Source organism: Mirounga angustirostris, unplaced genomic scaffold (assembly GCF_029215605.1).
Source record: "Mirounga angustirostris isolate CCGP_5_RB_7025 unplaced genomic scaffold, mMirAng1.0.hap1 SCAF_9, whole genome shotgun sequence".
In the NCBI taxonomy this organism is placed as follows: domain Eukaryota; kingdom Metazoa; phylum Chordata; class Mammalia; order Carnivora; family Phocidae; genus Mirounga; species Mirounga angustirostris.
In genome coordinates this window covers 109,475,002-109,483,500 of record NW_026991717.1, presented here as the reverse complement: position 1 = coordinate 109,483,500, position 8,499 = coordinate 109,475,002, and the positions used below count along the sequence as shown (strand labels likewise).

Here is an 8,499-nt window from a genome sequence, read left to right as displayed (position 1 = left end):
TAAAATACACTCCCTGTCTTCTGGGCACTTCTGCAAATGGCTGAGAAGTTCATCCAACTTACCTGAGCTCTTTAAGGTGCAAGAAACCAAATAACTTGGGTTTCTCCAAGGAAAGGGGGATTTGAACTGTTTTCAGTTCAAAATACATGAACTGAAACTGACCCTATGGCTGAAGCACCATCAGATACCAAGGCAACTGGAGATCTGATCCACATCTCCAACCCTCTCACGTTCCCCAACTCATTCTCCGCTCTCCTGCTCTTCTCTCAGTACCGACTGACTTCCAGTTTTTATTCTACCTTTTGGTTTCTGGGGCTCATGATTTTTGTTCCCGTATAATTTTATCTTTTTCATAGTATAAGACACAACCTTAACTTCCTCGGTTTCTTGATTCACATTCTCCAGAGAGGGAAATCTTGTCGGGTCTTCATATCTTTCTCTACTAAGTGACGGGTGTTCCGGCCTTCAGTCAGGTATTCATTCTGGTCCAAACTACTGTGTCAAGGTGGCGGTGGCTGCCCCTTCAGCAGGGACTGTGGGCCTGAGCATGGCAAACCCTGTAGCAGAGGTAGGAGGTGGCTACACACAGGGATTGACATCCCTGACCCCCTGCTGTAGTCCTTTCCCTCATTTCCCCTTTGGCTTTTGACAACTCTCCTCATCTTTCTAATATTCACATATAGATCTTACCATTCTGTCCTTCGGTCCCCAGTACTTAGCAATTCAACTCGAGCTCAGCCTTCCTATTGGTCTTTGCAAATTCTCTGATGCATTGTTTCCAGTAAATGTTTAGTTTATGAAGTCAGGTGGACTCTGTTGGAGTTTGTCTCCACACGGACCATCTAGCGTCTCACCAACAAAATGACTCAGCCCCCCTTACGCCTGTCACAAAGTGAGCTCAGAAGAAATCATGAGTTACATAAAGGCAACACTCATGGCTCCTTTTAAAATCAGTGAAAAGGTGAAAGCCCTATGATAATGGAACAAAACTGTCTTCACATAGGAGAGATAGACATTTTAAAAGCTAATCTACAGACAAGTTTCATTAAAAGTTCATTCTGTCAGATGTTGAAATAAAGAGTTTATGAATATCTAATATATAAATAGCATATAGCTCTGGGGCACCTGGGTGGCTCAGTTGGTTAAGCATCTGACTCTTGGTTTCGGCTCAGGTCATGATCTCATGGTTGGTGAGATCCAGTCCCGGGTTGGGCTCCGCGCTCGGTAGGGAGTCTGCGTGAAGATTCTCTCCCTCTGCCCCCTTACCCCTCCTCTAAAAATAAATAAATAAATCTTTTTTAAAAAAGAAGAAGTCCTATAGCTCTGAATTAACAACAAGGGGGACTGGGAAATACAAAGGAGCGCATGGATGTTTGGTGGGCACTGATATCTCCACCACATGCAGTAGATGACTGACATAGTCCCATGTGGCACAGCTCTGGATAAAGTAGTTTAAACATGAGATAACCAGAAGATGAAATGGACAGCAGGAGGTGAATTTCAGAAATCGTGAAGGACGTGATAATGGATTAGGTGGAAAAGTACTAAAGATGAGTAAGATTTTGGGCTTGGGGGACTAGTTATTTGATACCATTAATATCAGTCATAGTTCAGTATAATCACATTTAGAATTCAGGTCTTCTGATCCCAACCCAATATTCTGTCAGGCTCAATATTTCATTTACAAAAAAGCAAAATCCTAGCAAAGGATCATTGAATTAGACAATGTCCCCAGTGTCTAGAATAGTGCTTGGTCTATGGGAGATGCTCAGTGAACATTAAGTGAATGGATGAGTGAATGAATGAATGAAGAAAGTGACTTCATGTCAACGGAAAGGATTTGACTAACAAAAATTGTCTTTACATGTTGTTAGATCCTGCAAATGGTTTCCAAGGAAGTTGTAACACCTTTTAATAGCTATTTTTAAAGTATCCTAAGAAACCTTCCACATACTTATGTCCACAATCCTAAATAATAGAAGAAATCCAATTAACTTTGTCTTTCCTTTTATAGGAGTATTTTTCATTTTTAGAATAAGGGCCTAATAAAAGAACCTATGCAGCCCTTTTACTTTTAATATTCTGTGTGCCTTTAAGACAAAATGTGCTTGATTAGTTCTCCCCTCCAACTTACAATGAAAGCATTTACTGACTCCTCCCAGATAGATGTGACTGTGGTGATCATATTTTATTCACCAAATGGAATGAAACTAAATCTAACAACTAAATCTAGTACTTAATATCTGAATTTTCCTGGAAGTCTAAGACACATGGACACCACAGGGATGAGTCTGAAATATTTATTTAAACTCTGCATGATTCCTCATGACCTTGTACTTAAAGTGTCCTTGGTTGTATATCAGGGCTGATATTCACCAATATGACAAAATTCTGATTGTTCAGGGGTCTATTTTGATTGTCTGAGATCATGCAATAGTATTTTGAATATTCGAAGAGTACCTTTGTCTTATGTGAGCTTAACTTAGTAATAGGGAGGCTAACTGAAGCTCTGGTAAACAAGGGTTGCACACAGATCATTTTGATTCTGGGTAAGAGAGTTTTTAATCCTTCCTCATTGTCTCCCAATTACCACTTACCACTTTGCTCATCAAAGGACGTGGGATAAATTTTACAATCATTACAACAAATCTAGACTCCAGTATCACATGTGGATGAAGTAAGACAAATTTTTACAGACACAAACTAACTTGGGTGTGTATATATATATATTTAATGGTTTTAGGTTTAAGTCAGTCATACTGTGACAGAGTAGCATGAACCATATAATATCTGGAGATACTTCCTGTATTTATGACTCATAATTTCCCACATACACAGTTCTAGAAAAACCAAACTGCTAGACATAGATGCTTACTAAATTGCTTGTACAAGAAAAAGCATATTGCTTTTTTTATTATAGTTGAAAGTTGAATGAAGTACATCGGATTTCCCCTAATATCCTTAGAATCATCTTCCAATGTTTTCTAGACTCAGAGCAGCACAACTTACTCTCATCCTTCATATCTCCCAGCCTCCTTGCTAGTCACGTTGGAACCATGTTCTAGCCAATGGGTTGCAGACAGAAATGATATTAAGTTACTTCCTATTCTGGTTTTAAGTGCCTCTGTAAGAACCTCCAGCTCTTTCTTCCCCTGCCTTGGTGATCTTGGAGGCTAGATATTTCAGATGGACTCACTATGAGATAGAGGTAGGTTGCAAGGATGCCTGAGTGTCTACTAGGAGAAGAGCCACCCTACAAGCAGCAGACTATGACACAAGCAAGGAATAAATCTTCATTGCATTAAGCCACTAGTGTTAATTAACCAACTACGATGGTGACTGAGAGGATAATGGGGGCTGAAATCTAGCCCCTGGTTTAGTACCAAACCATGTGGCTTGGCAGTCTTTTGCCAAAATGAGTGCCCTGGTCTGCATCCCCTCAGGGGAGGTGTACCTTTTGTAATTCACATATAGATGCCATACGGACTATCAGTAGCCTTGACCATATCCCCTCTCAATTGATCACCCGGTCTCCACTCCTTCACCCCTTCACAATCCCTCTATAAAGAGCTGCAAGACTAATATTCCTAAGGCATAACCCTGATCATGACATTTCCTGCTCAGAAACCTCCAGAGGAGTCCCACTGCTTTGTGACTAAGCCCAAAATCTTTAACGTGGTCTCCAAGACCCTCCACAATTCATTGAACAAACCCACCTATGCATCCCAATCACGACTTTTGTCTTCTCACTCCTGTGTTCTCCATCTCTGGAAGCTAGTGTGACATGAAACCAGGAGCTCCCTCAGCCTGACTCCACATAGCAGGTGCACCCCAGCTCATAGCCAGCGTTCACTGACCCAGCTTACAAAATTTCCACCTTCACTCCCTCCACGAATTTCTATGGTATGGAATTTCTTCAAGTCCTCCAGCCTTTAGGAGTCACCTTTTCCTTTAATATCCAAATTAAAAAGCTCAACTTCCATCCTATACATGATAAAGTCACCTCCATCTGGTTTATTTGTGGGGGAGGAGGAGGCTGTCTCACAGTTGTTCTTGAGGCAAGTCAATCTATAGCCTATTCCTCCATTCTGGCTCTGCAGCATAGCAAGAATTCAGCTGTATTCTCATCCATTCTTGGAAGGTGTCAATAGCAACTCATCTTACCATGAGGGAACCAAGAGGTGAGGGAAAAACAACAAAAAATGCTCCTACTCTATGAGCAGCTAGGATTGGCAGATAAAATACAGGATATCCAACTAAATTTGACTTTCAGATAAACAACAAATCATTTTTTAGTATAAGTATGTCCCAAATATTGCATAAGACATATTTATGCTAAGAAATTACCTGTTGTTTATCTGAAACTCAAATTTAACTGAGCATCCTGCATTTTTATTTGCTAGATCTGGCACCATAAGTAGTGTCCTCCCTTTTGTTAAATTCTTGATCTTTGGCTCAGGTTGGGGAGGAAAGCAGGATTCTTCCTGCCAATGTATAATCCACCAAAAACACTGATAGATAGATAGATAGATAGATAGATAGATAGATAGATAGATAGATATGGTATTGTATATTTGTATCAAAATAACATTTCCCCCTTCAATAACAATGTTTTCCTTCCTATTATTCACATATTACAATGATTTCTACACAATAATATCTCCCATATGACAAAAATAAGCCTCTTGAAGTCAGGAATCTTATTCTTCATATTCTTTCATTGGCTAGTGAGATCTAGGAGGCATCTTTCTGGCATTAACTATCTACTTGCTACATTGGCATTTCAAGAATTCAAAACTAGCAACAGCGCCAGAGATTCTAAAGCAGATAACAGTCAGAAGAAAATGCCTTAGGCATGTATAATAGCAAGCCCTAGCACTTTTTCTGACTTGCATCAGCCTTGGATTTTTGCTTTGGGACTTGCACATATGTTTCCAAATATCTTCCAGTGTCTTCCAGGAAATACTTGGGTTTTACGTGAGGGGCCTCAGACACTTGTAGGAACACAAAGGTTATGGCTAAAAGTATTTCTTTTAAGATAGCTTTCCAGAAGTGTAACTCTCTTCCTAAAACATACTAGGTAGCATCCCCACTTTGTGGGTGTCATTTCACTCTTACAAACCTATTTGCACGTTACCTGCAGTACTGGAAAGGAGCAACTTGGCCACAAGTTAACATCTTGTGAATCACACAGCCTCACTGTTCAGCTCCTACATCCTGTGCTTTTTTGGTAGCGCCTCTGGAAGCCAGAAAGAAGGGTGGGTTAAAGTATAAAAGTTAATTAAATACTGTAGATACTATATAGAATCATGGAAACAAATGGCCTTGTGCTTTCTCTCCCATATTCAAACAAGAACGATGCTCCAGATGCCAGTCACTTAGGTGTCTACCATGATGATTCTTTTTATAAGGAATAAGAAATTAATTACGCCATGGAGGTGCCCTGGAGTAATAGAAAGAATGGGTATGGCCTGGCTCCTTTAAGCAAGTAATCTAGAGATGGGGGATATTTCCCAGACTGCTTTATGGAAATCTAACCCTTTTGGAGAACTTTAGTTACTTTACTGGAAAAGAAAAAGAAAAGAAAATGTATATGTACATATGTACATATCAAGTAGCAGCAGTTTTTAAAATGAGATAACATATGCACATGATAAAAAATGCAAAGGGTGTATGAAAGGGCATAAAGGGAAAAATGAGTCTCTCTTCCACTCTGTCCCCTAGTCCTCCTTCCCTAAGGCACTAGTGACACCAATTTCTATACTTTCTAGATGTATTCTCTGAGTGTATAATTATATAGCTCTTAAACAGATTTTATTTATACATAATATAGATTATATAAAATAATATACTATTATACACATTGCTTTTTCAATTCCTTTTTAAATATTTTTATTGGGAAATATATAAGTAAGGGTATAAAAATTCAGATAGTGATCTCATATTTTTATTTAACAACATATTTTTGAAAGCATTCCATATTAATGCATACCACTGTGCCTCAGTATCGTTACTATTGTATAATATTCTATTATATGGATATACCATTAATCAATCCCAATGTTGATGGGTTTTTTGTTTGTTTCCAACTTTTGCTATATATTGCTTTTTCAGTTACTTGTCCTTGTTAGGAAAATATATTCAAATATCAGCTGAGATATTCAACAGATATTGATTGACCACTCACTATGTCCAATACATGATACCTAGGCCCTGTAAACAATAATGAAACTAAGAATATTCCTATACATTTCACCCTCTTCAAATTGTTTAATCATTTCATAAGTGTGTGCTATGGGATTTGTATTGTCCCTCCCAAGTCTGTAACTCCAGATTCCCTCTTCATCCATTAAAAACAAATCTTCTCCTCTAAGTTTACTTTACCATGGCAAAGTAAGTTTCATAGATCTGGATCTTTAAACTATCACTTTGAAGACGATATATCAATTTTCTCTGCAAAGGTAAACCTATGCTTAATTATATAATTACAGAATTTAAGAACCAGGGAAGAACCTAATGATCATATAGACCAACCTCTTCACTTTACAGATGAGGAAAGTAAAGCTAAGGAGAGGTTAAATGACTGAGCCATGGTCATACTCTAGCTTATTTTTCAGATACAAAATTTGTTCAGTATACCTCTCCATCCCCCATTTAAAAGTCAAATCTGTAACTTTCACTTGTGGCCATGATAGAAAAACAGGGATCTGATTTACCCTTTACCTTAAACAAATGAAAACCGTTTCAATGGTTTGGGTTAACAATTGAGTTAACTATTAACAGTACTTTTCAAATATTGGACAACATGCAGCAGAGGACAGTGATCTTTGAAAGAAGAGAAACAAATGAAGTGAACCTATGATTACCCCCACCTTACTGCCTCGAGAGATTCCAGGTTATGGCACAGGCAAGGGAACCCCAACAAAGCCTGGCAATTTTCCGGAGTTGAAGAGACAGAGGTGAGAATTCAGATTGGCTACGGCAGCTAGAATTTGTAGGGTAGATGACCAGAGAAGAGAAAGCTGCATACAGAGAAAATACTGGAGATCTGCAGGGGCTCCCCCTTGAGTCTTTAATTAACATACATGTATATGGAAACTACCTGAGGCCAAGGGGAAAAAAAAAAAAAAACCTGAAAGGAGCAATTACTGGCATTCACACAGGGCTAGAAATACTTCACATTCCCAAGAGCCTAAATGGAAAAACTTTCTAACACATTGGGCATTGGCTTGAGTATCAGAAAGGTATTGCCTCTTTAGTAGGCCAAATGAGCCCTTAGTTCTAAAGGTTGGTCTGCTCCTATCAGAATTTAAAGGCAAGCCTCAAAAGGATCAAACTGTTTCGAAGTAACTTACCTGTGTCCCAGAACATAACTCAAAAATATTAAAGGAATACCGAAAGAAAGAAAGAAAGAATCAAGCAGCCAATAATGTGAAATTCATAATGCCTGGAATCCAATATTTTTATCGATACTTTTTTTTTTTTTTTTTTTACCAGGCATGCAAATTGAAGCAGGAAATACAACCCATAATGAGGAAAACAAATCAGTCAATCAACAGAAACAGATCTGACACAGGTGGGCTCTCCGAGACTGAGGCCCAGCCCTCTAGCAAGACCGAGCCCCTCTAACAAGATTGCACTTTATTTTATTTCTTTTGTGGTTTTACACAGGCTGAAGTTTTGTGGGTTAGGTTAAAGTTGGGACCTCCTCGAAGAGGACCCATTCATTCATTCATTCATTCATTCATTCATTCATTTATTCTTTCCAGAATAGCAACCTCCAGCAGTACACAAATGTTAGATCTGTAACAGGCGATGCTAAGAGAGAGCAAGCGGTTCAGCACCTACAATTAAAGAACTTATGATGTCAGGAGGATAATAATAAAGGATCCTGTAGAAATTCAAACCCTAGTGAATAAAGCCAAAAGAGAGCTTGGAATAAATCATCGACAGGTCCACATCAGCCAACTGTATTTGATTGACAAGCTTAATATTGAGAATCAAGAGAAGCTGAGTACTAAGGAGCAGAGACTGGCCCCCATTGGCAGCTGTGGACCACCTTCAGCATCCATTCTGTGCCTGGTGTGGGGGCTCCCAACAGACCACGAGTGGCCTCTTCCATCAGCTTAAAATAGCCTCTTGCTCTGCCTGCCCTGTAGGAGCTGATAAACTGAGTCCGGTTTCCATTCTTCTGCAGCCATAGTGAAAAAGGATGGCTGTCCTTGGTTCAAGTGTTAAAATGAAGAGCTGGAGCTCACTCAGAATAATGCTGTGTATTATGGGGTCTCCACCCCACCTCTCTTTTGTATCTTATCACCACTCGTATAGAGCACCTCCACACTTTGTTTCTTGGTTAACAATAAACAGAATTGTCTCCCTAAAAAAAAGAAAAGGATATGACACAGGTGATAAAATTAGTAGACAAAGACATTGAAACAGCTGTAATAACTATGTTCCATGTGTTCAAGAAAGTGGGAGTGAGCATATTAAGGAAAGAAA

At 39.1% G+C, this 8,499-nt stretch overlaps 1 pseudogene; it reads left to right on the top strand.

Annotated features, from left to right (window-relative positions):
• The first annotated feature begins 6,858 nt into the window (after positions 1 to 6,858).
• LOC135361659 (LYR motif-containing protein 4-like) lies at positions 6,859 to 8,130 on the top strand (annotated as a pseudogene).
• Positions 8,131 to 8,499: the final 369 nt, after the last annotated feature.